Here is a 9,096-nt window from a genome sequence, read left to right as displayed (position 1 = left end):
GCATGAGCAAAACAAACCATTGGAAACATGTTTAATATAATGCAATCCACTAGGCATCAATAACAAACATGAAGCAAACATAAACCTCTCTGAGAGTGTCTCTAACTACAGATTATATTGTTTTTTGGTACTATTTTTGTTGTCTTAAAGATGAATCTTATATATTTTTAACCTTGCACATGTTTTTTGTTGCTGCCCGACTGATAACATTAACAGCATTTTGGATTAATCAGGTTGCTTTAAACGTGTGATGCAAATAAATTTGATTTGATCTGAACTGATTTATCCACGGGGCTTTCTTTCTGCATGGAGTTTGCATGTTCCAATAACATGCTGAGGTTTACTGATAATTCTAAATTGTCCATAGGTGTGAATGTAAGTGTGACTGTTTGTCTCTATGTGTAGCCCTGTGATAGACTGGTGACCTGTCCAGGGTGTCCCCTGTCTTCACCCTAAGTCAGCTGAGATAGACTCCAGCCCCCCTAGCAACTCTAATGAGGATTAAGAGGTCTATAGGTAATGGATCGATGGATGATTTGTTCACATCGATCTTGTCTTGAACATATTTTCCTTTACATTTGTGCACCACAAGCATATTACCCCTGTGGGACAGAGTTAGCAGTAATAAAGGACTCAAAGCAAAGAGCTACACCAGTGCAGTTTCAGAGAGATAAAAACAGTAATTTAAACTGATTTCCCTTGTCATTATCACCCAGAAAGACCTTCGCCACCAACTGCTTGTATTTACTCTGACCTTCCTCTAGATGTCAGTGCTGTGAAGTTAGTAAGTATTGGAAACAGTTTTGGGTTTTCAGTTTGATTACTGCATCTTTCTCTGCTTACAGCAAAGAGAGTATTTTAGGTCCAGTATAAGTCTCTGGGAAATGAATTTAAGTCGATTTAGTGACCTCTGTGTGTTTATTTCTGAGTTTTTGTTGTGTGTAAAGAGTCAAACTTACCCATAAGTTCACCTGTCTGTCCCAAGACCAGTCAAATAAACACAAATTAAGTCAAATTATCAAATATTCCATTACTAGTAGAAGTACTACATCCAATCTCCCATTGTACTTTAATATAAGCTTCAAAAATATATGTGGTACAATGTATTCTCGCTCTGCAGTTAAGATGGAGTCACTGTACTTATAATTACTTGAAATTCAACAGGCTACTTTAGTCCAGGGGTTCCTAGTCTAGGGGTCAGACCCTTCCAAAAAGTCACAAGCTAAATCTAAGGAAGCGGAACATCATTGATGGGGTTGAAATAAAAATTCAGTACACAAATTCAGATTGAATTTCTGGGTTTTCCTTTTTCACTTTTCCATTGATATCTGTATTTGTGTTAAATTAGTTAAACTTACTTGCAATTGCTTTATAACTGATAATTCACAGTGTTAGGAAAGTATCTCATCTCAAGTTGTGCACGTACCTTAGATAAACAAGACTGCATACATATATAGAGGGAAACTCATTAGGGATGGTAGCACAACAAACATTTGAAGTGAGCAGTAAAGAACTATTTGACTTATTAAACATAGTAAGAAACTTACTTTCCATCACTGCACATAACACATATCACACAAAGCTGTATGTATATCCCATATTCTGACAGTGTCATGTGAATATAGATTTTATTTTTCTCAGGAGCAGAAAGAGTTTGATTAACTCACTGTAGGAGAAAGATATTGTCACAACATCTTTCTAACGCTACTGATTTTAATCTATTTTGTGCTTTTTTTTTCTCTCTCTTTGGTTCAAGAGCTTAGAATTTCTTATCATTTTGCAAGTAGAACCTTGCTTTATTTTAAATTTGAATAAGGACCAAACAGAGGGTATTAATTTACATCAACCAAGAGCAAAAATAAATGGACATGTCCCATATTTTTCATGTAATCTAGAGCAGATTACATTTTTAAACAAACTTCCCCAGCACTGCCTGCCAGCGACAGCTTGCTGGTCCTCTTGCTGTCTCTCTCTAAATTTAAATCAGACTCCTCTCTGAATCTGAGATGAGTAAATTGTTCTTGGAGAAACTCTTCCATTTTTGTCTTTTTTTCGTTTTGGTCTCATGGATTCTTGCTGCTTGATGTGTGCAGCCAGAAACTTGGTCCAGCTGAGGATCTGCAGAGCAGAGCTGGCAGCGACATCAACAGCTGCTGAGTGCGATAGCTGCCAGTGTGAGTTTACTACAGAGGACCTGGGCAGCTCGGAGGTATGCAGAGGAGAGAAACTCATCCAAGAGCTGACTGAAAGGAAACAAAAGCAGCTTCTTCTTCCTACTCCTCTTTTCCACTTTCTCCTCTCATCATCATCCCTTCGGCTTTATTTTTTCTCTTTGCTTTCTCCTTCTTCTTCTTCTTCTTCTTCTCCTTCTCTCTTTGATGCTTCTTTCTTCAATTATCTGCTCTTTCGTTTGCTTTCATTCTTCTCTTCTTTTATTTTTATTTCTCCTCTGCCCTTTTTTCATCTCTGTCCTTTCCAAATGTTTTTCTGTTCTGTTCCCTCTTTTAATCCATCCCTTTCTTTCATTCTCTGCTTTCCCATTCATAATTACCATCTCTCTCCTTCTTTATATCTTCTCCTTTCCTCTTTTTTTGCTTTATTTCACATTATCTAATTTCATTCTCTTCATAAATCCCATTTTTTCTTAATTATTTCCTTCCCTTCCACTTTCTCACTGCTCTTCTTTGTCAAATTTTCAATAACTCTTTCTCTCCTCCGTATTCATTTATTTTTGTTGCTATTTTTTTTCCCGTTTTTCCTCTTTTCCAGTGACATTTGGTTTTCATTGTCTTCTCTTCCCTCCACTCCTGCTCTTTCCTTTCTCATTTTCTCCTTCTGTTTCATCTCTTCTTTCCTCTGAGGGAATTATATTTCCCTTCTCTTTTCTACCACACTTCTCTCTCCTTGTTTTTTGTCAGATTTTTCCATCCCTTTTCTTTCCTCCACTCTTCACTCATCTCTACATCTTCTCCCTATCGTTTGCTTCCTTCTCTTGTCTTCCTATCTTTTCTGACAGTGCTTTGTGTGTAGACTTACTCAATTTCCACTGAAGTTTATTCACTTGAGGTTAAGTTTTACAAAAACACAAGTGAACTGATAATTCAGTTCTGGCCAACAGGAAGGTAGTCAGTGAGGAAATATTTGATCATAATGGGATGAGAAAAACGTGGATCAGGAAATGAGTAACATCTTACAATGTTAAAGAACTCAGTTCAAAATCAGTGATGATTCCAAAACTGACCCACTTTTTAACTGTGACTTTGTCACAACGGCAGCATTTCAAGATGTATAATAAAATGAAACTGAGGGGAGCTCAATCTATCTGGGATATTTCCCTGTTTTTTTCCCATTTGTTAATGCCAACGCTGATTGCTGGTTATCAAGAAAGACAGCTCACCAATATTTGAAACCAATATACTTTAAATGTTACATATTAACAGCATGTGATAGCAGAGATCATGCCATTTATAAATAGTCTTCTTTAGTTATAAGGGTTAAAGTAAACTGGGGAAAGTGGATGATAGTGACCTTATTAATCTTTAAATAGTATTGAAATAATGTCTGTTTTTTTTCCTTCTGTTTTTCTCTTCACATGAGAGTTATGTGTAACATAATCTATTAGTTTGAGCAAATATAAATATAACAATAAAATGAAAAATCTGTAATACATGATAATGTAAGAGTATGACTTGAGGGAAGATGCCCCCAATGGACATAAATAGTTTTCATAACTTTATAATATTTGATTTTTGATCAATTATACACACACTATCATCTAATACATTGACATAGTAGGTAACCACCAGTAAAAAAGTACTATTAACTGTCTAAAAGGCTAACTAGCTGACTTTATGATAAGCTAATTATGCTATACTATATCAGCTTGCTGTAGAATTAGCTTGAATTTTTTGCTACTGTAGGCTAAACATCCCTGCTGATTTGATATTATTTTTATGTCATGAATCTAAACATACATGTTAAGAACGTAAAGTTATAACTGTTGTCCTAGGCCCTTCAAATGCAATTTTATCAGCAATAATCTCATGGTTAAAAAAGAAAACGTTGACTGGTAATGGTGGAGATGTACTTTTTCAAGATTTCACATTTAGTCCTTAAATAACAAAGTTGTAGTGCATTATGATTTACTTACAAGCATACTCCATGTGCACATATTATATTGAATTGTAACACATTTTATTTCAAAATAAAATAGACATTGTTCTCATCTTTCCCTGGTTTACCCTACTATAACTGAATTTGTACAGTAGCAACAGAAATGATGGCATAGTATGAGGCACTACGATGCTCCTCTGTTTACAATGAGATTTAACACTTTGTTGCCACTTCTCCTGCAATTTTGTCTGCTGTTCTCTGTTTTGCTAATATTCCACTATTCTTTTACTTTTATTGACCTCTAATTGCCGTATATTAAAGCATTATTTGCTATTGTTTTTCAGATGCTCTTTGTTTCCAATAGCCATTAACATAGCCTTAGCCACTGTGCAATTTATTCATTTGCTGATTTGTGGTGATGACTCTGCTTTTCTGTCAGTTTGAACTGTTTTCTAAAGATACTCTTAATTTTAAAGGATAATACAAATACTCTAGATAGCATTAGCTGCAAGCTTGGGATCGAGTCTCTGAGTCATAGCCTTAGCCTAGCAAAGTAAGCTCCATTTACACACTGACACCAATAAGTGAATTATTTGGGCCTTTTGAGTGTAATGGTCAAACTGGGCCTGTTTGTGGAAGACAGCAGCGTTTATTACAACTTCAGCAACATCTGCTACCTCACCTTTGAAACAGAGCTCTGCTAACTGGACCTGCTCTGTTCTCAGTCTTTATACAGTAGCATTGCTTTGCTTAAGACCACAGAGTGCCACAGAGCACATTCATTTTGTGTTTATTAAATAACGTTATCCCTAATAGGAGAAATGCAGAATGTTGGCGCTGATAATCGGCCCATTCTGAACACACTTCGATGTGTTAGTCACATCTTAGGTGATGACAACGACCTCTCTTCTGACGAAGCTGCTGCAGACTCATTTACCAACAGTGGGGAAGAATGAGCCAGCTCCACACAATACTTGGCCTGCTTTCTGAAGGAAATAAGAATGGCTTCATCAATCCAACAGAAAGGACAGTTCCTGCCTGAGGTCATTACTCGCAGCCACTCCACGGATCTAGTATGAGTAGAAAGGACACTTCCTGGTGCCGAGGGTCAAAATGAACAGCCGCAGATCAAGGAAAGTGGGCACTTCCCGCTTCAGATGAGTCTCTATAGGTCCAGTAAAGGCAGAGAAGCACTTCCTGGCGTCAGAGGTGACTTCAAATGAGTCCATAGATCAAGAGAAGAGGACGCTTCCTGAATTCAGGGTTTCATTGATCTAATACACACAGAACAAACACTTCCTGGATGCATAGATCTGTGCCAGGTAGAACAAACACTTCCTGCTAATGGCAGTTAAAGTGAAATACTGTGCAGAACAAGAACAGAGGGCACTCACCTCATCTATTAAAAAAAAAAGTCTAAGAGTTGAAAGTCTGCCATTACCTATTGCTTTTGGAGTATCAGAGAAAATCTGAAAATCTGTTGTTTTTACAGACAGTGTGCCAAAGTCCACGGGACACATGAGCAGAGCATATCTCCAACCTGGTCTCTACTTTTATCTGAAATAAACATATTTTCATACATGTGAGGCAGTAAGACAGGATCCAGTTTGAAAAGGCCACAAAGTCCACATAATGAGGATAAGAGCGAGGGTGGAGTTGAAGGTCAGCCACCAAACCTTCACCCAGGCAACCGAGGCCTGTGTTCCATGCAGGACCACTATTCTTAAGTTTCATTTTCATATGTTCAGTTCAGTTTTCACTTGATTTCAACATGTTTGCGTTTTGAGAAATACCATGCTACTGAGCATTTTTCAGAATACTGAAATTATTATTTTTGTCAATTCCCAATTAAAAAATTATAAAGTGTCTTCACAAGTACTAGCACAATATCTGTTGATGATAAATGAGCTAATAAACACAAAGCATCTTTCAAAATGATTCTCGACAATTCTGGTAGTGTCAAGTTTGCGTTGGTAAAGTAGGTTGGGGACCTCGAATGCAAACAAACTGGGTCAGCATGAACAGTTTTTAGGTGGTTTATTAATAAATGCCAACAATCAAAGCTTACAGGGAGGATGGCAGGTCAGCAGACAAACAAAGCTCATGGCCAGGAAAACACAACTTGCGAAAATGGGGAACTGAGAACAAGTGAAATGGGTTTGATTGACAAGTGCATACTGACAGAACTTCAGCAGGGGTGATACACAGAAATCAAAACGGGACTCAGCTGCTGCAATTGACTGATTTCACTGTTAATCCTTATTTTTGAGTGCGGTAACATCACTCAGCAGGAATTACTTGCATGCAATGTCACATCACCCACCAATAATTAAACCATTTCTGCATTTAAAAGCGTGTTCACATTTGCAAACAAGTACTTTTGAAAATGTATTTTATTCAGAGCTGTTCAGTTCGCACAGCTCTGGAACTGAAATTATTGGACAAGGACAATGGTGTCATTATGTTTGGGAAGTTCAGCTGTAATAGGCTTGTATTTTTTAGACATCAAAGAAACAGAAACAATAAGAGGAAACTCTAATCTGCGGCCTGAAAGCCAGTCTGACACCTGACTGAAATGTGTGCGCTCAAATCTGTAAAAACTGAGACATGAGTCCAATGATACATCATAGAAGGCCTTGAAATTTGACTGCTAGAAGCGGACCCTTTTTGTATAGTAATAACATGGCTCCTTTCAACCCATATCTTAACAATCAATAATGTTATCTGCTTAGACAAAGTTTGAAATTAAGACAAAATCTTCCAGTAGTCACTGTAATAGAATAATCAAATATTTGACTTATTTTTTACAGTGTGACTGTGCTTAAATTATTCCACAAGGTTGACTCATTTTTTAATGTATTTATTTATTTTGCTGTGGTGTCTTTTTCTACTTCCAGGAAATGAAAATGCATCAGTAATCAGTAAAAGCTTCTAAACACAGTGCAGCTCAGGTTTGTTGCATATGCCTTTACAAAAGATACGCAGTTTACGTGCACTTGTAAAAATGTATATCATCACACCCTTGAATTTACAATGGCTCCTGTAACTCTGAATTTTCGATGATTGAAATATGTGCATCCATGTCACAGACACACACACACACACACACACACACACACTCGCACACACAAAAATAAACAATCACGCATTTTGCTTCTTTCATAGCTTTATTCTAGGTCTTCTGGAAATATCACAAAATCCGATGGGTCAAAAATATCCATCCATTCATCCATCCATCCATCATCTATACACCGCTTAATCCTCATTAGAGTTGCGGGAGAGCTAGAGTCTATCCCAGCTGACTTAGAGCGAAGGCAGGGGACACCCTGGACAGGTCATCTGTCTATCACAGGGCTACTTATACAGACAAACAATCACACTCACATTCACACATATGGACGATTTAGAATCACCAATTAACCTCAGCATGCTTTTGGACTGTGGGAGGAAGCCAGAGTACCCAGAGAAAACCCACGCATGCACAGGGAGAACATGCAAACTCCATGCAGAAATATTCTAGGAAGGCCAGGACATGAATCAGGGATCTTCTAGCAGGAAGGCTGAAGTGCTAACCAGCGAGCCATCGTGAAGCCATGGTCAAAACTATACATACGGCAATTCAAATATTTGGTTAAATATTCTTTGGTCACTTTTACCTGAGTATGCCACTTTTGCTTGACGTCCACAAGCGTCTGGCAAGCTTCTGGATGCACATGTTTTAATCATTCCATCAGAGAAAATTAAGTTCACTGGAAACTCGAGACATGATAAACAAGGTCTTCACAAGTGTTCACAGCGTACAACTGTATTAATATAAAAGATGGTGTCAACATTTTCTTTACCTTCCCTGTGAGTGTGTGAGGATGTGTTTGTACAAATGAATGTGTGTGTATTTGTTTGTTTCCCGGCCGGGTGCCAACATTCCAGACAGGCGGCTACGCCGGGAGACAGGAAGTCAGGACAAGGTGAGGATGATGTCATTATCCTGGGACAGAGAATGCGGCGGTCGGTCCTGCGTGGCACAGGTTCAGCACACGTCCAATCGTCCGCCACCCTGCAGGGGCACCAACATGTGGGGAGAATCAGCCAGAGACAAGAGATGACTGGAAGGACTCTGAAGTGAATTTCAGTCCAGTCCTTTAAGAAAGAATCAACTGCTGACAGCATCACCAAAGAAAAAGTAAATAAAGTAAGTGAAAACTCATGATGAGCAGGAAGGACTGATGGTCCTGGAAGTGTTTTCCCCATTCTGTATTCCCATTTTCATTATATTTTATTTTTAAAAACAACATCCTCAGTATACCATGGAAATGCGGGACTCTTGGGGATAATGTAACAACTCTATTCTGAATGTTTGTGTTGTGAGCAGCCTAATTTCTGAGTAATTGCGTTTCTCCATCAGTGTTGCGAATATTTTCCTCTTTTGCTGTTGCCATGGAGAAGAAGCCAGAGGTACGATGTGGAGCTGCAACAAATTGAGAATTGATTGAATTTGTGCACAAAACATGCTACGGTGCTTGCTTGACCTATCCAAAGATGATCCAGAAATCAAAAGTGAACTGATTAATCTGCAGATTGTGTATTAGCTTTACCTCATGGTTAGCAGCACATGGAACAGGACACAAAGCTCAGTAACTGGATGTCTCTTGCCAAAACGTGCTTTGTCAGTCAGTCTTGATTAACTTTTAATTAAAGAGTTTTGTGCCCCATCAACTCTGTCTATTTTTTTATTTATTTATTTATTTATTTTTTATAAAAGAGAGAGATTTATCTTTTGTTCTGACAAATTAGCTGAGGGAGTTTGGGAAGTGCTCCAACTGTGAGTCATGCAATGAATGAGAGTAGCTCCTCCCATTTAACAACTCTCTCACTACGCACATTATGAAAAAGAACTTTACATATCCAATATTTAAAACATGCCAGCATACAGTCTCCTACAAGAGTTTGATATTAGAAAGATACAAAAAAAAAGATGAGTTTTTA

General features: G+C 37.9%; 1 long non-coding RNA gene across 1 annotated transcript in view; it reads right to left on the bottom strand.

Moving 5' to 3' along the window:
- Positions 1-6,156: 6,156 nt before the first annotated feature.
- The window catches only part of LOC118471575 (uncharacterized), a 58,226-nt gene continuing 55,286 nt past the window's right edge, over positions 6,157-9,096 (bottom strand). The window contains exon 4 of the long non-coding RNA XR_008602621.1: positions 6,157-8,167. This is a non-coding gene — a long non-coding RNA (uncharacterized LOC118471575). The remainder of the gene's footprint in view (positions 8,168-9,096) is intronic.

Source organism: Amphiprion ocellaris, chromosome 8 (assembly GCF_022539595.1).
Source record: "Amphiprion ocellaris isolate individual 3 ecotype Okinawa chromosome 8, ASM2253959v1, whole genome shotgun sequence".
Classification (NCBI taxonomy): domain Eukaryota; kingdom Metazoa; phylum Chordata; class Actinopteri; family Pomacentridae; genus Amphiprion; species Amphiprion ocellaris.
The sequence above is the reverse complement of the archived record's forward strand: the minus strand, read 5'-3'. Positions and strand labels throughout refer to the sequence as shown.